Genomic DNA, 22505 nt, shown 5'->3' on the forward strand with positions numbered 1-22505 from the left:
GTATATGCAATTGATGAACAATTATTTTATAATGAGGAACGTATGGAATATACCCACCCACTAACAAATTTATTACTAAAATAATTTTTTAATCATTATGTTTTTTTTCTAGTACATTAATCATTATGTTTTTTAATCATTATATTTTTATCAAAAAGGTCAATAATTTACTCGATTTTCTTTGAAAAGAAAAAAAAACAATTTACTCAATAAAGACGCGTTTTTAGCTGTTTTTAGTGTTTTTTTCTCTTTTTTCTTTTTCTTTTGTCACTTTACCAAAAAAAAAAGGAAAAGACGCATCAAAATAGCCTATGGTACACGGTGCTTTTAAAACAAGTAGTGTTTTAAACAAAATTCAACTAAGTTATTTTCTTTTAAGTGGTTCCGACACTCTTTAAGAATTTTAAATTAAGAAATTGTTTTTTAAAAGTCAAATACTCGGGTTTTTATCATAAAATTAAAAATTAAAAAACATCAAAATCAATGCAATTACTTCATACAATCTTATTTATAAGAGAAATTTTGATCAATAAACACTAGTTTAAAATATTGGACCAATACATCAACTTCTATTGACTAAAATATATCTTATAAATAGGATCAGATGAAATATTAATTAGTGTAACTTTTCTTGCAAGGTACTTAAAGAGTGCCTGAAGGACACTTGCTAACATTTTCGAAGGTCATAAAACCCCTACTCAACCTATAACATTGTAAAAATCTACTACAAATTTAAGATGTGATTTTTTTTTTGCTCTGATCAACTATTTTGATGATAATATCTTGATTTATAGATATCAAGTTGGGATAAAAAAAAATTACGTCATTTTGAAGCTATAAACAATGTCTATAATACGTATTAACATCATTCATAAAAATAAAACAATATTTACTGGAAATGAGTATCTAGCAATTATATTGACATGTGGAATTATGAGGCTCATTGTTTTTGGTTTAAACGTTCATTACACGATGCAGATAACGACTACACACATGACATGGAAGACTTGATAGCTTTAAGGGGAGACTTTAGTGGTTTCTTCTACGATGATCTTTGCAAATGAGTTTCTAGAAATTTAAATTGACGTGTGGAATAATGTTGCTTATTGTTTTTGGTTTATACGTTCACGAGTTACACAAAGCAAATAGCTGACTATAAATGGAAGACTTGTATAACTTTAGACGGAGACTTAGAATTATTGGTTTCTTTTGCTTTTTGAAATAAGAACACATCCTGTAAAACATGTGGAAATAATGTTTTGTTTTAGTGAATAGTTTAGTGACCAAAAATTCACCTCTTAAGATGAATATGTAGGAAATTTAAAGTTTAAACTTCGACCTTGCATAATACAATGTCTCTGCTAGTCGAATCATACTCACCGAAACAGGTGAAAAGAGTCTTATAAACTAAGAATTGTAAAAAAAAAACTAATTGTATTTTTTTTCCTAACATTCTCAAGATATATACTTGGTCATAAATACTGAAAATTGTAATTTTTTTAACATAATATACAATAAGTAAACTTCGTTGGTAATATGAGTTAAATACTGAAAATTGTAATTTTTTTAACATAATATACAATAAGTAAACTTCGTTGGTAATATGAGTTAAAAAAAGTCATCACTATGTTTTCTAAAAAGACATAGAGTGAAGAACCAAATTAGTAACTAAGAGGAATTAAAAGCCACTTTTAGTACTTGGAAAAAACAAACTTTGAGACTTTAGTCTCTTTTTTCTGTACATTTTGTTTGGTTGATTTCAAAAAGATATTACCTCCGTCCCGGAATATCTGACCCATTTACTAAAAAAAGGTGTCCCAAAATAACTGAGTCATTTCAATTTTCAATACAACTTTCATCATTTCCAATACAATATAACTCTAATTAATACTACTTTCATCATTCTCAATTCAATATATTACACTTTCCTCTTTATGTATGCATTTTTCTTAATCTGTGTGAAAAACCAAACTGACTCAGATATACTGGGACGGAGGGAGTAAAAGAAAGAATATAAAGCAAAAAGCAACAATCAATACGTTAGTGATTAGGAGGTTCTTTTGAAAAAAATAGAGTAATTAGGAGGTCTCACTCTCATAATAAGAACCCATTTGAAAATTATTCTTTAAATTTTTATTAAAAACAGAAATTATAGATGAAAAAGCATCCAATTAAAAAATAAAAAAAGAAGAAGCTATGGACGTTAAAATAGCTTTTCATTTACATGGTTAGAGAAACAAAGACACTATAAATTATGTTTTCCTCTGTCTGTTCTATTATTTTTTAAGTTAATCAAAATAGTTATTTCATTTTTTTACTCAAAATTGTTTAAAACAATTATTTTTGAAAAACTTTTATGCACACACATAATTAAAACTTCCAGTATATTTTATTTTTAAATCCAAAACAACACGGCACTTGGTAGCATTTCATGTCTTGTTGAGGAAAGACCGCAACGCGTCGAGCTCTTTTCAGCCAAAGAAATTAAAGCCAAACTTGACTTTGCTAGTCTTCCTTCAAGCTTCAAGGACAGATAAAAAGCATAAAAAGCATAAAAGCATAAAAAGCATAAAAGCATCATTATTATTATTATAAAAAGCATAAAAGCATCATGAACCAGTACCGTAACAACAACCATAGTTTCGAGGGAACCACCACGATATTTCTATGACCTTTACCGGACATATCAATTGTCATTAGGATAGAGGAGTGAGAAATTCTAATATGGTCACAGGACCAAAGAAATAGTGTTTGGTCACACACACATAAAGAAGTATTTTTTTAATAAAAAAGAGGAAATTGATAAAAAAAAATGATTGAATATTTTGAGGAGAATCTTTTTATGTGTGTGTCAAAACATTATTGATTTAGTCTTGTGACCATGAAAGAATCACTCCAGAGGAGGACATTTTGTTTTTGAAATAAGGAGAGAGGAGTACATATACTTGCTTGTGCCCAAGAACAGTTGTTAGGTTTTCATACATTAATTTCTTACTTTCTGGATTGAAGTACCAAAAAAGAGGCTAGGCTATAACCTATAGGGGCATGAGTTGGTTTATGCAAATGAGTACGATGAAATCTTAATTTAACATCATTCTTAATGCATCATTACTGTTGCCATTAACATGAAATTCGATTTTACAGATAGATGATTGACTATTTCTAAAATATTTATAGTGTGTTTGCTTGCGTGATGGGTAATGTGTAATGTTGCACACATTTGCAAAGATCATTTTGCTATTTTTTTTTAAATCAATTATTCAATGTACTACAAATCTTTATCACTTCTATTGGTGTTTTTTTTCTTTTCGTGCAAAGGCTCACTTTTTTTGGCTGTTAACATTACTTCGAATAGTTACTAATATCCTTACATTAATTAGAATAGTTACTAATAGTAATTTTTTTTTAAGCAAAAAAAAAATTACTATTAGTAACTGTTCGAATTAATGTAAGGATATTTTTTGTGGAGAAAATGTAAGGATATTTTTAGAACAATGGCATGTAACAAAAAAAAAAAACATTACTCTCTCCGGTTTCTATTGGTGATTTTGCAAGAATGTAGAGACATAGTGAAAGTGAAAGTGAAATAATTACAATTGCTTAATTCCTTTTTAATAATTTGGGTTAAATATGTTTTTGGTCCCTATAAATATGTCAACTTTTCGTTTTAGTTCCTCTAAAATTTTCCTTCAACTTTTAGTCCCTATAAAATTTTCAATCTTTACTTTAGGTCCCTCTTTTAAAGTAAACTCATATGTAGAATTCATATTATTTAATAAAATTTTCCAGAAAAATTTAAAATATTATAAGAATCACTCCAAAAAAAATTCAGAATTTTTTAACAAACTTGAATTTAATATGAATTTTTATATTTTTTACGGTTAAAAATTTATATTTAATTTGTGTTTTGTTAAAAAATTCTAATTTTTTTTAGTAATTTTTTTTAGAATACTTTACACATTTCTGCACAATTTCATTAAAAAATACAAAAATTAAACTACAAATAGGGACCAAAAGTAGTGATTGAAAATTTTATAGGGACTAAAAGTCGAAGGAAAATTTTAGAGGGACTAAAACGAAAAGTTGACATATTTACAGAGACTAAAAACATATTTAACCCTAACAATTTTTATACTCTAATGATGCAATTTTGGTTAGAAGTTGAAATAGGTCCAAGAAGTAACCTGACAGTTTTTTTACATCTTTATTCTCAAATGTAAGCATCTTCTTCTTCTTGAACTTTATTCGTTTGTCTTGTTTTTATACCCAAAGACATGATTAAGTAGCTTGTTTTTAATGTAAATCATGACATAAATTTTTTTGTTGTCTTCTCTTAAAAAGGTTGTTTCTTGTACATGAAAGTAATGTCTTGTGTTTTTAGTGTTCTTGCTATACCCACATCATGTTTTATTGTGAAAAAAATTCGCCAATGAGAAAAGCACCTGGTTGCAATCTTTGAGTAAATGGATGAGTAGGTATTTTAAGGAGCACGTTCTATCTTTAGTGTTAACTTAGACCCTTAAAAGTCTTTAGAGTAAAAGTAATATAAGTTTGTGTGGGAAATAATTAATGTGCTCTATTGTTTTATTCTTTATAATTGTTAAAGTTAAATGGGGCGGGAGAATGGCACCAACATGTCGTTTTATTTAGATTTAGTTTTATTTTATTTTAATATTATTTCCTTTTTGAATCTTTTACTTCAAATTGCATTTTATTTTATTTCAGGAACGAATATATGATGGAAGATGTCTTGGAGCAAAAGAAAGGAGTCTGGAGCAAATTCAGTGCAAAAATACGAAGATACTGAGACAAAAATATGTCTCCCACAAGTCAGAAGCTTGGCACGGCCCGTGCCACCTCCCAGATGACCTTTTGCTGCTTTTCTTCAAGCTCAAGTTACTCTGTTTTAGTTTTATCGAATAGCCCTTGTAGTTGCTTAGATTTTAAGTCAATTGTAAAGCTATAAATAGAGTAGCTCTCCATCATAAACATTCATCTTTTGTTCTTGGAATAAAAGTTCATCTTTATTTTATTGTTATTTACTTTTCTTCTTCTTCTTCTTCTCTTCTCTTCTATGTCTACAATGAATGTTAGTGAGTAGACTTCTTTGTCTTGAGATTGTTGGATAAGTCTAATGACGTAATCCGAATCAAACCAAGCCTTAAACCTTAATTTTATGTAACCTTAATTTCTAATCTAAATTCACCATTTTAACATGAATTAACCATTATCAAACTGTGGAAGCGAACGCGGAGGGTTTGATAATTGTTAATTCATCATCTCAAATATCAATTCATAAAGCGAACGCGGAGCTTTGATATTCGAACAAGTGAATTTAGACAAGGATTGCGAAACATGAGAATAGTCTAGCAAACCTTGAGACATATAAAGTTTTGATCTTCAAGGGTTCCAAAGGCAATCACCCATGAGAATAGGTGTGGTTGTTGGAGGAACACACTCACTGACTTCGAGAGAAGCTTTGATACGCTAAAGAGAAACTTGTCTTTAGAAATTAGGACTAACGTAAAGTTATAAGTTTAAGGGTTTGTTTGTGAATGATTCGTCATTATGATGAACCAATAATCTCAAGGCTCTTTTATTTTTATTATTTTCTTTTCATTAAAAATCCAAACTTTCTACCTTTTACACTCTTCTCTAATCATTATTAAAAGTTAATTAAATTCATAACTCCCTAGCGGAACGATACTCTCTTTTACTACTATTACTTCGATAGACCGTGCACTTGCGGTTTAGCCTATCACCACGTTACGGGCTAGTCGTGGCACGATGGTCTCATTAATCCTACATGGCAGCAGACAAAACCTAGCATCGTGGCACGTTGCATATTGCTTCGTGCCACGAAAATTCCAGAAGCTGATTCTTTGTCCCACGCCTCATCTCATTAATCCTACATGGCAGCAGACAAAACCTAGCATCGTGGCACGTTGCATATTGCTTCGTGCCACGAAAATTCCAGAAGCTGATTCTTTGTCCCACGCCTCATCAATCGTGCCACGAAGGTCATAAACGTGGCACGATGCTTCATACTTGGGCAATTTTCCTTGTTTTCTCCAAATTTCTTCTCTTGAGCTCTTGTTCCTGTTTTGGTCTGATTTCACCATGAATTTCATGTAGTTGACTCTCTAAATGCTATAATAAAGGCATAAATGCAACTAAAAACTAATGTTGATGCACCGTCATCATCTACCGGAGATACATTGCAACATGTCTATGTTTTGTACTGGACAATACAATATTATTTTTGCAAGTTTATCGTTCAATTGAGAGATAGTTAGATTATGATTCCATCATACACACACACACACACACACACACACACACACACACACACACACACACATATATATATATATATATATATATATATATATATATATATATATATCAATAAACTATATTCCTATCATATTATTTATTTTTTATTGCAAAAAAATAAAAAATAATTAGGATTAAGTTAGTAAAGAAAAAATCAATATAGTTAAAAAATTAAAATTAATATAGTTTAAAAAACAATATTCCCCCCTTTAAAGTTTTTTGGATTCGTTCTGGTTCATACATGTAACTTTGTTGTACTCCAACATTATTATTATTTTTTTAAAACTCCGCTTCTTATCATGAAAGGTTAAAAACACAATGGAAAATTGGTTAAATAATAATGAATTTTCATAATAAGAAATATTTTATGTGAAGTCTTTATTAAGCGTGTTAAATGGACAAATATAACACATTGACTTGCTTAAGAGACATTTAATAATGACTTTAATGTTACGAAGGGTTTGTTAACAAGTTTATTAGTTCAAACAGATTTTTAATTGTTTTGGTACAATACGAGAAATATTCATTATAAAATGATTAAGGGGGATGTATTGGATTAGGATTCTATGGGATTTTAAAAGACTTTTTAATTATGAAAAAGTCTTGTGGTATTCAATCAAGACTTTTTGCAACTTAAAAAAAGTCTTGTGGTATTCAATCAAGACTCTTTGTCATTTTAAAAAAGTCTTGAGGTATTCAATCAAGACTTTTCATCACTTAAAAAAAGTCTCATGGTATTCAAAATCATTCAAATTTCGAAGGATTGTTTAATAAATTGGATTTTGATGGATTTTGTGGGATTTTGTAGTGTAATTTTAACAAGAAAAAGTCTTTCATGAAAAGATGAGATTTTTTGGGATTGTTTTTCATTTAAAAGTTACTATCTCTTTCTTCTCCCTTCTCTCTCTCTCCCCTCCCCCTCTCTCCTTTCTCTCTTCGTCTCTCTATCTCTCCATTCTCTCTTCGTCTCTCTATCTCTCCATTCTCTCTCTCTCTCTCTCTCTCTCCCTCTCTCCCTCCTCTCTTCTCTCTCTCTCTCACCTCTTTTAGAAAAACTCAAACGACTTCTCTAATTTCAAACACAAAATGAGGGCTGACACAATATTTTTTTTTGAAAGATTTGTAAGGGCTGTCATAATTTTAAATATGTACAATTGAATTTTGTGGGAATAACATTTTTAACAAATAAAAAATGTGTATGGAGAATAATGTGTTAAGAGTGTTTTTTAGTCCCTTAAAATCTTATAAAATCCATAAAATCCTTAAAATTTTAAAATCAATAGTAAAAGAATTTTTTTATTGGTTTTATTTTTCTTTATTCAAACGCTAGAATTTATTTGTTCATTATTTTTATCATTCACACTTGTAAGTTTGTTCTTTTTTTCCCTAAAATTCATTGAATCCTTTAAAATTTTAAAATCCCATAAAATCCTTTGAAATCCTTAAAAGTCAATGTGATAAATCCATTAAAATCTTGAGTGTATAAAGTCTTTTACATAAAAAGTCTTTTAAAATCTCACAGAATCAATACAATCTCACACAGTCTTTTAAAATCTTAAAGACTTTTTTTATTAAAATAGTCTTTTAAAATCCTAATCCAATACACCCCCCTAAGCCTTAGTCTATTTGTTACATGCAAATAGCAAGTAATTAATATGGATGAAATTCTCAAGTTTTTTAATGCTATAAATCTATTTGTTTCCTTATTTTTTGTTGCAAATAACGTTGATGGTAAGTCATTTTTTATCTTTTCAATAAAAAAAATATTAGTAATTGATTGGTAGATTGATATTTTTTATCGTTTTTCAAATTTTCTTCTTTACTTAGTAGTTCATACATAATTTCTTATCAAGTTATCGTGTTTTATTAACATATTTGTATTCTCATTTTTCATTACAGCAAACATTATTAACTGTCAGTCTACATTTGATTGTCCAAGAGACATGTGCTCGCATATTCGTGATGTGATCTGTATTTTTAAAAAATGTAAATGTGCTGGTGGTCGTTACATGCCACAAGTTCCATGAGACCAAGTCCAAGAGAGTACACGAACGTCCATGAAGAAAAAAACAAATTCTATCAATAGCAAATATCAGGAAAACCTATATGGATTTATACTCTGAGATAATAACTAGATCGTAAACCCGTGCTTCGCACGGGACAACGATGATCCCAACATGTATATATGAAAAATGCATGGTTAATTGACATAAAAAACAACAAAATATGGTAGTCAAAAAGTGATCGTACTCGAAGCGTCATTAGAATAGATAATAAGTAGCAACAACATTAATTAGCGAACATTTTGAAATACTTCTTTGTACACTACATTTGAGGTTAGATTTGTATCTGACACTCATCACCAGTCAACAATATCTTTAGCCCTTTTCTTAATGTAACTCTTGACATAGCAACATATAATTGCCCATGTGAAAAGACCGACTGCGGAAGATAGACACCAACTGACTAAGTGATTTTCCCTAACTTTTATTAATGGTCATAACAAATGAAACAACAATGGGATACTGTCGTCGTTGGTATGAGCATTATACTTTAACTATAGATATTTGGCAATGATAATTAGGAACATTTTTTACATCAAAGTGCTGCTATCTTGGAATTTATAAAAAAAAGCTAGGCAACCTCCCTCTCGGCTAATAATGAATTTATCAACAAAAAAAAAAAACTCAGACTATTATACAAAAAAAGCGTACATACAAAAATAACAATACAATAGTGTGCATTTTGTAAGGATCAATCAGTACCATACATTGCTGTTGTTAGAATGAAAATTAAAATTAGCACCATAAATTTTTTCTAGTGCAATCTGGTCAGAACTTAGAATTATGAGAATAATTAACTCTGATGGCATTAATTCAAATATAAAAAAATGATACAACTGGATTAAAGCAAGTCTTGATATGGTTCTCAACCAATAACTAATGTCAACTGCAATTACATAAGAGTTTTCTTCTTAAACTATACAATTTCTTTTGTGGTAATGAGAGAATGTTGTAACTTTAAATAATATGAAACTGGGAGACATTATCTACGTAGAGCACACTAACATATAGTGCTTTTTCTTCCTCATTTTCCATGTCCATGGAAGCCACGGTCTAAGCTCAGTATATTTCAGGTTCGGAGGTTCTGTTCGTTCTCAAATGCCACACTACCTTCATAAAATAGTGCAGATAATGAGTAAACAACCATATAGAAGTGATGAAATACTTGTGTCTTGGTTGAAATCATTGGACCACAACATAGAGAAATAAATACTTTGTAACCTCGTTATTATTTATTAAGATAACTACAAACTAACTGATCATCTATTTAATAATTTGAGGAGAAAAATTTCTCCAATAGACTCTAATAGTGACCAAAACACAAAGTAAAGGAAAACCGGTCCAAAAGCCTTATTAGCAAAGAAGGTAATAGACAAATTGTCAAGGTGAAAGGTGTTTGATCCAAGGCAGGTTTTTTTTTTTTGAACTGCAAATATTATTAAACCCAGCTTGTCTAAGACACACAAAAATCAAGGGTGAAAGAGGAACGATTACAAAAGTGCCGTATATATGCGGAACACCACAAAGGATTACCCAAAAATTCTATATATCTGAGGAACCTAAAAACCAACCGCCCCTAAATAATCCAACCGGAAACTAAGTTCCGGATCCCCGAAAAAGGCCAAAAAAACAGAACACCAGCGTACCAACTGAAGATATAAAACCTCCCAGACTTCTCACTTAACTGCTCACCCAAAAACCACAACCAAGGCTGATAGCAGGCCTGCTAAACAGCAAAAACAGACCATCAAAACCCAAAAACAGCAGATGACAGCAGGCTGCCAGCACAGAAACAGCTGCTGAAAGCAGCATACTCACGGCTAACAGCCGCAACAAAACAGCCAAACCCACCCGAACCAGCCAAAAAACGGACCTGCAACCAAACAGTTGCTGACAGCAAACTGAAAACAGCTAACAGCTGAAACCAAAACAGCCACGACACCCCCCAATAAGACACTACTCGATTACCTCTTAAGGCATTCCCTGGGATTCCACCTCCACTCATAAAACAAACATACCGGCATTTTAACTCGATCCATCATCCACCTCCAAGACAACACTTTTACTTCCTCCACAATCTCGTTTACCTCCATTGTGACATGCTGATTCAAAAAAAAAAAAAAATACATTAAACTACATGGCAGAACCCATCTTTAATCTTGAATATATAACAAAAACAAACATATCTTAAGGACATGTGGAAGATTGATTTTCCTATGGACACAAATTCATATTAATAAACTCATCAGACCAAGGAGTGCTTCCCACCTAAATAATTAAAAGGGACACATGCACCTATAAATGTTGCATGAAAAGCTATCAACCATAAAAGGGATCCCAAAGAAATTTTGTTTTCACTTATACCACCTTTAGTTCAAAATTTTCAGCAAGTAATCTGATTAGCAGAAAAAGCTATCGATTAAAAAGGATGCTAAACAATTTTTTATGTATGCAGGGGACTATATAATATAACTACAATCTTTTATTTCATTCAACAATCATATGCTTCCATAAGGACCTCTAAACCCTTAACCATATGTATGTTCAACATAAAGATAAAACAAACTCAAAATAATACCCAAAAAAAAAAAAAGGATTACTAAAGAAATGAAGAGAATAGACTACAGAAAAGATGAAGAACACTACACATATCACATAAAATAATTAGTACATAGAGCTTAAAATGCAACTCTGAAAAGAAATGAAGGTTTGCCTTAGGATTCCTATTGGGTTAAAGATCTTAGTACCATACTTAATACCTTATTAAATGACTAACACACTTCAATCCAACTAATAGAATCACACATATTATGTTATCGTTGGCATATAAAAGATTGGATGGCTACAAAACATTCATTGATTATTCACATACAAAAAATAATCCTATGTTTTTGAAACCAAACTATATATAAGTTTAGTACAGTGAAGTTCTCATTTGATACGGAAGTTATTCTAAAAAGAAATCTTCAAACAGGTTTTGTAATTTAGCTACTAACCTCAAACCCCATGTTGGTCAAATTGAACGAAAGTTCCTATTACATACCATTAAGCGATTAAAAGTGAAACTTGTATGCTACCCTTCCAATCCCCTATTCATGTGATTTTAAAGCATCGCATGTGAATTATATATACACAAAAGAAGGATTTGTACAACATATAAAAATCAAAATAAAAAAGGATTACAAAGAGGAGAGTAGACATGAAATAGTAGTAAAAGATCAAGGTGAAATGTATAACACCATGGTCATTATTTCAATTACCATTGAAAGAGTAGTAAAAGATCAAGGTGAAATGTATAACACCATGGTCTTTATTTCAATTACCATTCTTAATCATTACATGAAGCTAAAGCATACTATAACAACTTTTGCACCATGAGGGACATGCTGCTACTTGGTCTAAAATCAATTAATTGGCCATATTTTACATATAAAATTTACTTGTTCGGTTTAAACATGTGAACGAAAAAGCTCTCTGAAAGATTACGCACCATGAGCATGCCCAAATGTATTCAATCTCAAACAAAATGTATGGAATGTCCTTTACTTTTAATTGATGACAAACAATTCCTATAATTTCAAAATTAGGAGTCAGGTTGTTAATGTCATCTTTTATTATGTCTCAAATTTTAGAATTAATATGGTAGGCAATCAGGTTTGGTCAACAAATAGTTGAAGAGATTTGTTTAATCATTAATTGTAGGCAATCAGATTTGGTCAACAAATAGTATCACAACCTTTAAGGTTTCAATTGCATAGATTAAGTTTAGCAAAATTCATGTAAATCTTTCCTTTATCTCACGCCTCTCGTGTATTACATAATTAAAGGGTGCATACATATACAACAAATCAATGGGTGAAACACATAACAGAACTGTCAAAGCAAATCATGAAGGAAACAGAGGTCATTTTGTATTTCTTTAACAGAAAAAAAAACCTCATATGAAGATGTACAAAACCAATTGAAATGATTTCACTTGGTGATATAACAACCTACAACCAAAGAACCGAAAGACAAACACATAGAAGTTTTATTTAGAAATAGAACCACGCTATAAAGAACAAACCTTAAATATAAATCGCTTAAAAGCAAGTGCACGAAAGTATTGCAGATGCTCCAAAATCATGACAGAAGCACATGGCTGACAAATCAATCCTTTCTTCTCAATCCTGCAACATGAGCACATACATTCAAAACAGTTAATTTGAAATAATCATGAATTAATTAAGAGAAAAATAAGTGATTGTACAATGCTCACAAAGAAGGGGCAATTTCAGTAAATAAAGCCAAATTAATCTAGGGTTTTGCTAGGGTTTGCTAGCAATTTGTTATTGCATTTGTATAGTAAGATGGTTATCAAATAAAATAAGACAAAAATAATATTATTAAGATAGTCTTTTCTCTCTCTTAATTTTGTAGTTATTTCCATGACCTCCAACTCAGGAATATCAAAGTTTCTTTTCAACCACTCTAGCTATTAAAATTTTCCTAAATAGGTAAGTTTAAAAACTATATTTTATTTTACTTTGAAAACTATAATTTCATTTTTATATCATAATATTTTAAAGGTTATGAGTTATCTCACACTTCAAATTATATTTCTATTTTCTTTATATTTTAGTGACATACTCAGATGTTTTGTTTGCTTCTAGAAAATATGAAAAATTATAATGTCACTATAAAATTATAATTAACTACCCTCTAGTTTGTTGAAAGATCGTGTAGCTCAATTTAGATAAGAGTTAAGGAGTTTGAGGTACTATGTTCAAATTCAAATGAAAGAGTAAATATTAATTGAACATCCAACTATTAATATTTGTTATTAAAAAATTCAACCCTTTAATTTTTTAACAACCTATAACTTTTTATGAAACTTTTAGAATAAGAACGAGATTAAAGAGATGTAGAGTAGGAGAGAGAAAGAGAGAGATGAGAGATGATTATATTATTTTCTTGTAGTGTACAATTATGTTACATTCGATCTCTATTTATGGAGAAGTACAATGATATTACTTAAGAGTTAAGTAATTAAGGGATAAGAACAAAAAAGTGTGATTTAGGAGATAAGTAAAATGATTTCACTTAAGAGATAAGTACAAGGGTTTGTGGACATCCACTTTTAATATTCATAAACGTGGGCTAAGTCCATACAGAGCTTGCTCTGGCTTTAAACGGGGCCCCCGCAAGTGGGCGGTGGGATTGGTCCCCTCGGATTAGTCGATTATTGGATCGGATACCGAGTTTTCAAAAAAAAAATATTCATAAAATTCACCCTTAGATGTGCATCGACCTCATTAAAACCTTATGGCTTAACCGCACTTTTGACCCCTTATGTTTGCTATAGTAGCAATTTTGGCCCCGCCGTGGTCACTCACTTAAGTGAGGTGGACGCCACATGGGTAATTTTTGAATTAAATTTAAAAGGAAAAGCCACATGTGTATATTCTAATTAAAAAAGGAAATGGAATTCCATGGGCACGTGATTCATCATCAACTTCAAAGCAATTTCAACAACAGAGATCCAAAACATAATCGAAAGAGATCAAATAACAACAATAGTTCCAACAATTTCAACATCATATTCTTCCCTTCATGCATCATATTCATCATCCTTCAACATCATGTTCTTCTTCCTTCTACCACATATTCATCATCTTACCTTAAAACCTTCGAAAATTTTCAATAAAAAAAAATAATCACAAATCACAGAAGAAAAGGCACGTCCAAAATAATATGCAAACCACATCTTATGTACTCCTGATTTTGTTCAAACGCTGCCTAATCCAATCTCAGCATAAACTTTTAAGAAAAACCAAGTTTCTAAATATTCTTTGTTTTCTTCGTTTTTCTTCAAGTTGGTGTTTTTTGTTTTTCAGAATCTATGTCGTGATTGATGGTGAGTTGAATCAGATAACGAGAATCAAAGCTAAAACTCAGAAATCTTGTTATTGTTGATAGATATTGATGAAGGTTCAGATATTTATGAATGTGGCGTATCCTTTCTCCCTTTCCTTTTTATTTGGTTTTTTTAATTCATCAGATACACACATGTATTTTATTTTATTTTTAATTCAAAAATAATTCATGTGGCGTCCACCTCACTTAAGTGAGTGTCACATGGGCTTTTACCCGGTCAAAATAAGATGGGTCTATTAGTTGCAAAATGGGGCGAAGTTAGGGGGCTGGAATGATTTTTTTAATAGGGGGTCAAAATTGCTACTACGGCAAACATAGGGGGACAAAACTGCGTTTAAGCCAAACCTTATTAGAAAAAAAAAAAATTCCAATGAAGTAAAAAGAATACAACATCATTTTGTGTGATAATTTGCGTCGTTAAAAACTTTACCAGGAAAACCTAATCAGATAAAACCATTGTTAAGGGAAAAAAAGATAAGAACACATTATATCTCGTCCCCTCATAAAGGTAATTATTTATGAGCAGGGACGGATCCATACTTTAGGTGCATGTGGAGCTAAAATTTCAAAGAAACAATTTTGCAAACTATATTAAAAATAAGATGGCTTAATTACACTTTTGGTCCCCGTGTTTTGACCTGCTCACGAAAATGGTCCTGCCTCTTTCAAATCAAACAAAACCGTCCCTAAACTATCATTTTTGTTGCACTTTTGGTCGTACCCCAATTTTTTCCTCCAAAACGTGCAGATGGAAAATGAAGGCCTACATGGCATTTCCAATCTGGAAAATGTCATTTAAATGTCATTAAAACATGGTTTTTTTTAATTTCAAAAAACAATTTAATCATTTCAAATATTTAAAAAAATATTTCAAATATTTAAAACAAACAAAAATTAAAAGAAAGAGGAAATGATCTCTCCTATGTGAAGCACAACAGTTACTGGACACAGTATATTGTGACATTTTCGAATTCAAGAACAGGTTAGAAACTTGCGAAAAATTGAAGAAGAAAACGAGGAGGAAGAAGAGAGAAAGTTGCGAAAAAGAGGAAGGAGAAAACGATGAGGATGAAGGAATTGATGAAGGAGAAGATTTCTGAAAGGATTGAAACCCAATTTGGGAATTAGGGTTTATGTTTATTCCAAATTAAATTTCCTCTTTCTTTTAATTAAATTGTTTTTTGAAATTAAAAAACCATGTTTTAATGTCATTTAAATGACATTTTCCAGATTGGCAATGCCACATAGGCCTTCATTTGCCATTTGCGCGTTTTTGGAGGAAAAAATGGGGGGTATGACTAAAAGTGCAACAAAAATGATAGTTTAGGGACGGTTTTGTTTGATTTGAAAGAGGCGGGACCATTTTTGTGAGCAAGTCAAAACACGGTGACTAAAAGTGTAATTAAGCCAAATAAGAAATAACATTGTTTGATACAGTACATTACAATGAAAATCGTGTCATATCCATTTGTTGAAAATAAGATAAAACGATATCAATGTTAATTGTTAAATAAACATCTCTTTCTATATAAGTTACAAGACGGTCATTTAGACACCACTTTTAGACATATTTTTAAACAAAAAACATGACAAACAAAATGCTAGATCCTTAGATTCGCCATACTCAATCCAATCATACAAATTAAACCAATTCTTATAAAATCGACGTATTTGTCTACCATGATCAGACCAGTAAACAAAATTGCTAGAAAGCACGGGAAAAAAAAATTTCATCCTATAAAACACACAATCATTGATACAAGTAACAAGAATATCATTAGTTATTGTAGTTTAATAGTGAATAATCAAATAATCAATTCGTACCGAATAATACAATTGGTACTACAGTCTACACAATAATCCTGGACAATTGGTACTACTGTCTAAACAATCAAATAATACAATCCTGGAGTTAACCCAATTGATTAAATCAATATTGAAAATACGATTGAAACCAACCATAGTTAACCCAATTGAATTTAGGGTTAATTATGTTTTTGGTCCCTACAAAATTGCGACCTTGTAAGTTTAGTCCTTACTTAATTTTATTAGCATTTTTAATCCCTACAAAAAATTTATGCACTCAATATTAGTCCTTACTCAATCCAAATTTGTTTAATTTATGTTTAAACTCTTAAGTTTTTCAACAATTTTTTACATGCGTGTTAAGAACGTTATTAAAAGGTCATCCGAAAAAAATATCGCAAAAATTTGATTTCTATGTCCATATTTTTGTTACTTATATCTTAAACTTTTGTCGTTTTAAAAAATTCATATTTAATTTATTTCATGTTAAAAAATTATAGATTTTAGTAAATGAACCTTTCATAGTGTTCTAAAGTTGTATAAAAAGAATCGTTAAAAAATTTAAGAGTTTAAGGATAATTAAACAAAACTTATTTTAGCAGGGACTAAAATTATAAGTAAATTTTTTTTGTAGGGATTAAAAAAACTATTAAAATTAAGTAATGACTAAACTTAGAAGGTCGCAATTTTATAGGGACCAAAAACATATTTAACCCTTGAAATTATAACATGAAAAAAGAAATATGCAAAGCTTGTGGAACAAAAAGAGCACACACTGTGTGAATGTGACTGTAACCAACCATAGCAGCAAACACCACAACGGAATCCATCAATAGATTGAATGCAAAACAATGGATTTACAAGTTATGAAACCATATCATCTTCAGTTATTTCTTTTATTAACCTTACTTTTGATTAGAAAATTACAGGCTTTTGAGTTAGAATTAGGCAATTTAATATTTTTAAACAAAAACACATCACAAACCTTTGAGCCACTTTCTACAAGAAACAATGCCAATGCTGCTTCTCGAACAGCCTGTGAATTATTCTCCCCTCTCAATTCCATTACGTTATTTTCCAGTTCAGGAAGAGGCAATTCATATTGTTCTTACCATATATAGTTTTGTGAAATTACATAATATAATTAGTATTCCTCCAATAGGGAAGAAACAGTACATAAACGACCATGAAACTTTCACATAAATTAGTTCTGATTAAAGTATTAACTCTTCATGTGCATGGAGCAACAATTATCCATAGAATTCATTAGAAAATCAAAATATGTTGTCAATCCATTATTGCATTAGCTTGTCGTAGTCCAACATCTTTATCTTTATCTTTATCTTTATATAATACAAAAGCTTACATCTTTGAGCAAAAGTACACATGGCATCTTCATACTCCCCATTTCATTTAATGTTTTTCCATTAACCAATCAAAATGAATCTTGACTCGTTCATTTTCTATTAGCCAATCAAAATTGAATCATGACTCACTTATTTTTCACCAACCAATCAAAATTGATCATGATATGATTTTTTTCCCTATATATAGACAATTTGATTTTTTATTATTTTCATCTACCTCTTCCTCCCATAAAAAATCACTGCTTTCAACCTCATTATCTTTTTGTTTTATTTTTTATTGTTTTATTGTTTATTTAACATTTCTTATTGTTATGTTCCTTTTTATGTGATGTCTTAGGTTGATGTTTCTTATTCATATTCTCTTTTCAATTTTCTTTTGGTGTTTATATGTTCTTTGTTTTTGTTCGGATCTTTATTTTGGACATGGAAGCTGTAACGCCCCATTTTCCGTAACGATAGAAAATGGTGTTACGTCTTGATACTTGAGTCTAAAGCGAATTAAGTTCATAAATCTTACTTTTACTAGTAAATTAATTTGGTTACTAAAAATTTAATTTAAATAAATATCTTTCTTGCATTTTTTTTTTTAATAAAAGTCTTAGCTCTTGATCGTAAAACATAAAAATAAAACACAAGGATATAAAATATGCATCAATATATTCTACACGACGTTAATTATCTTGCCCTTAGGCTTACATACTCAGGCTTGTCAGGGTTAGTTAGATATTTTACAAACACCTGCAAGTTAAAGTACGTCATACTTAAGTCAAACTAATTAAACATAATGAGAGATAACTAGTTTTTCGATTCCTATGGTTGTCCTACTTATTCCCGTGCATATCAGTGTTTGGGACACCATATCCAATTCCCAAACTGCATCTCCTATTTCCTCCAGACACTCAATCCTTCGGTTCCCCGAGTGACTCAATGACTTCCCCGACATTATCTGCAAATTGTAAGGGTGAAATACTCGCACACAAGGTTAACTAAATGCTAATAATATTACATGATGATATATAATATTTTATAGTTACATATAATGTTTTTCAAATAAAGAAATATATAACAAAATTATACATGTAATTTCTTTCACTATTAAATCCTACAAAAATTTAAATAACCACATAGAAATTAAATAATCACAAGAAAATATAAATCAATTGAGGACACAAAAATTTATGGCAACCACACACATCAAAGTTAGTCAAAACAAAGATCACTTAACACTTTATCATAATCAATACAAAGGTTATAGTTTTGACTTGTTAGTAGCATCTTGGTTAAACCTACTCCATGGAGACCTCTATTATGAGTGTAAGGCCGTCTCAACTGCCATAACATGATTGTTTGCAACGAGTAGATATATAATCTCTACTCCAACCATTCTGGCCCGATCGCTGCACCTTATTATAGATAGTCCTGCACAGTCAGGTATCACTGCGTCGGGTATTATGATTTCCTCCAGTTAGAGAAGCTATCACTAACTATTGGTAGGAGTTCAAAACGCCTGTGATCCCCAGAAGGTCTGTAGTCGACCCAACCGAACCTATCCTCAGTCTTATATACGTTATCGTATTATAAGAAACAACCTGTATTACTCTTTACAAAAATTATTATTTTTGTAAATCTTCAACACAACTGTTTTCATCAACAATCAACTTAACAATTTAATTGTCAAAAGTCATAAATGTACCTTAAGAGAAATTTCTTCAAATAAAATTAATAATAATAACTGTGAGTTAGTTATAAGATAAATAAATTAAGAAAAATATATTATATATACTTACAATACCACGTTTAACTGATTACTTATCATATATATATATGTATGCATAATATTTAGAATGTTTTCTAGAATTTCTTCTTTCTACTTACTGTCCGTTTCAATAAATAATATAAATAATCAAATTTGCTCATTAATAATATATATTTAAAATAGATTAATACTACAATTAAATACACAAATTTTCTTAATCTCATGTGATAATATACATATATATCTTGGGCGTTCTCTAAAGTATATCCCCTTACCTTTCAGCTTTTCAAAACTTGAGTAATCACCTTCTTCAACACCTAATTACTCATCAAAATAATTATCTCTTAACTAATTATCATTGAAATAAACACGAAAATTATTAAATGCTAAAAGTTAAGGTAATTTTAATAATTATAGAGTTGACCATAAATTTGGAACGTAACAACATTAACATTGAAAAAATTCTAGAGACACTTTTCCAATAGCTATAATGAACTAGTTTAATCAATTTTTTTTACTAGTTTTAACCCAATCTTCCAGAAATAATTATGAGTTATCAAAACTTTTAAAAATAACTTCTAATACCTACTATTTTATTTTTATAGTTTCTAGTGTCTAATTTATAAACAAAAACATCAACGGTAGATTATTTCATTTATCTATATCAATAGATACAACTTAATTAAATCTACATAATTAATATAATCAAGTGTTTAAACTCCTAAATTTAATAAATAATTTCTTGTTACTAATAAAAAAATGACTATTCCCTTTTAATCAGCTCTATCACTAAAATATGGCTAAGTTAAAACATAACTCATTTCATTTTATTTTATTTGTGAAGATCTAGTGAGATTTATAGTTTTGGTTCTCTATGGCATAGGTAAAATATTAATTTCAACAAAAATTTATTGAAAGACCAAACTATTTTCTAGTGGTTAGCTAAGTTACATGAAGAAACATTTTGGACTAAAATAATACAAACAAAACAAAGGAATAAAACAACTAGTTTATTTTTGGAATATTAAACAAAGTAGTTAAAAAGAGTAGAGAGAACTAAGAGTTACCTAGTTTTAATTATGTTGTTGTGTATGTGCAAGCTTGTGATTAACAAAGAATACAAGATGCCTATTTATAGCAAAACAAGTGAAATCTTTTGTGGTGCAAAGAAACAACACGTGTTTAGTTCATTCACAGTAAGAGATATGCTTAAGTTGCTAATTCAGTAAAATTCATGCATGCCACGCCATTGGATAAGCTAATTCTTATCAGCATAGTGTACATTCTTATCTAATACTTTTTTTTAAAAAAATAATCATAAATAATATAATTAATCATATAATCCTATCATATATATTTTTCTGGTTTCAAAAATATATTTATTTATTTATTTCGGTAATAAAATTTATACAGTCGAGCAAATCGCTGTCCGAAATCCGGTAGAATTTTAAGCCGAAATTTTTAACATAGCCTGTTATAATATTATAGTTCTAATATATAACATTATTTTTCCTAAATTCACTTTCTAGAAAAGAATTTAATTATCAGTTAATTCAGAGTAAAATACCGCAAAACACACTAAATAATGCATAAAAAAATAGGGTGTCACATTACTAACCCACTTAAAAAAAATTTCGTCCTCGAAATTGTATACCTCGAAATAAATATGGATATTGCAATCTCATATTATCCTCTAACTCCCACGTTGAATCTCCGGTTACTTGATCCCATAGAACTTTGACCAAGAAAATCTCTTCCCTCTTAGTTGTTTGACTCTTCTATCTTCGATCCTTACAGGAGACGTCTCGTATGACAAGTTCTCTTTTAACGGGACTTCATCGGGTTCAATTATGTGAGATGGATCAGGGACATACTTCCTTAATTGTGAAACATGCAACACATTGTGAATATTTGAAAGAAAAGGAGGTAAAGCAATTTGATAGGCTACTGGACCAATGCGACGAATAATTTGGTATGGCCCAATGAATTTTGGAGTGAGTTTTCTGGCCTTAATAGCTCTACCTACCCCAGTCGTTGATGTGACTCTCAGAAATACATGTTCTCCTTCCTGAAATTCAAGAGGTCTTCTTCTCTGATCAGAATAGATTTTCTGTCTGCTTTGTGCAACCTTCATCTTCTCGCGAATTTGTTTAACTTTCTCAGTTGTCTGTTGAACAATTTCTGGTCCAAACATGATGCTCTCTCCATCTTGATACCAACACAACGGTGTCTGACATTTTCTCCCATACAAAGCTTCATAAGGTGCCATTCCTATGCTTGAGTGGAAACTATTATTGTATGTAAACTCGATCAATGGTAGTAAATCGTCCCAACTCCCTCTATTGTCTAGAACACATGCTCTCAACAAGTCTTCTAGAGATTGAATTGTTCTTTCCGTTTGTCCATCCGTCTGAGGGTGATACGCTGAACTTAATCTTAATTTTGTCCCCAATGCTTGTTGTAAACTCTGCCAAAAGTGAGATGTAAATTTTGGATCTCGGTCTGAAACAATACTTGAAGGTACCCCATGTAATCTAATGATTTCCTTGATATAAATCTCAGTTAACTTGTCCACATTGTAGTTAATATTCACTGGTAAGAAATGTGCTGATTTGGTTAATATGTCTACGATAACCCAAATTGAATCAAAATTATGTCTGGTTCTCGGTAATCCCACAACAAAATCCATCGAAATACTCTCCCACTTCCATTCTGGAATGTCCAACGATTGAAGCATACCGGCTGGTCTTTGATGTTCCACTTTTGCTTTTTGGCATGTTAGACATGAAGCAACATACTCCGCCACTTGCTTTTTCATTCCGGGCCACCAAAACTTTAGCTTCAAATCTTGGTACATTTTGGTTGCTCCTGGATAAATACTCAATGTACTCTTATGTGCTTCGTCTAAAATTAGTTTCCTCGTTTCTAAATTATTTGGGATACAAACTCTCCCATTGCATCTCTAAATCCCATCAGTTCCCAAACTGAATTATGCTGCTCTTTCTTCACTAACAGTACTGGAGCTCCCCAAGGTGATACACTTGGTCTAATGAACTGTTTTGACAACAAATCTTCAAGTTGGGTTTTTAACTCTGCTAACTCAGTAGGTGACATTCTATATGGTGCGATGGAGATCGGACCTGATCCAGGGATTAGATCGATCGAAAACTCGATATCCCTTACCGGGGGTAAACCAGGAACGTGTTCTGGAAATACTTCCGGAAAATCATTCACTATTGGGACTTGGTTCAAAACGTTTTC

General features: G+C 30.6%; 2 long non-coding RNA genes across 3 annotated transcripts; one reads left to right on the plus strand and one right to left on the minus strand.

Moving 5' to 3' along the window:
• Positions 1-9180: 9180 nt before the first annotated feature.
• On the minus strand, positions 9181-12678 carry LOC146922692 (uncharacterized). 2 transcript variants are annotated; one of them, XR_015012557.1, is made up of 3 exons: positions 12466-12678; positions 10368-10501; positions 9181-9505 (listed from the first exon to the last, which is right to left on the minus strand). It is a non-coding gene; the product is annotated as an uncharacterized LOC146922692 (long non-coding RNA). The 2 variants fall into 2 exon arrangements; XR_015012556.1 differs by having other exon boundaries at positions 9181-9509; positions 12466-12677.
• On the plus strand, positions 10500-12402 carry LOC146922693 (uncharacterized). Its single transcript, XR_015012558.1, has 2 exons — positions 10500-11622; positions 11686-12402. It is a non-coding gene; the product is annotated as an uncharacterized LOC146922693 (long non-coding RNA).
• Positions 12679-22505: the final 9827 nt, after the last annotated feature.

Source organism: Medicago sativa, chromosome 5 (assembly GCF_051527215.1).
Source record: "Medicago sativa cultivar Bolivia chromosome 5, Bolivia_mono, whole genome shotgun sequence".
Taxonomy (NCBI): Eukaryota; Viridiplantae; Streptophyta; class Magnoliopsida; order Fabales; family Fabaceae; genus Medicago; species Medicago sativa.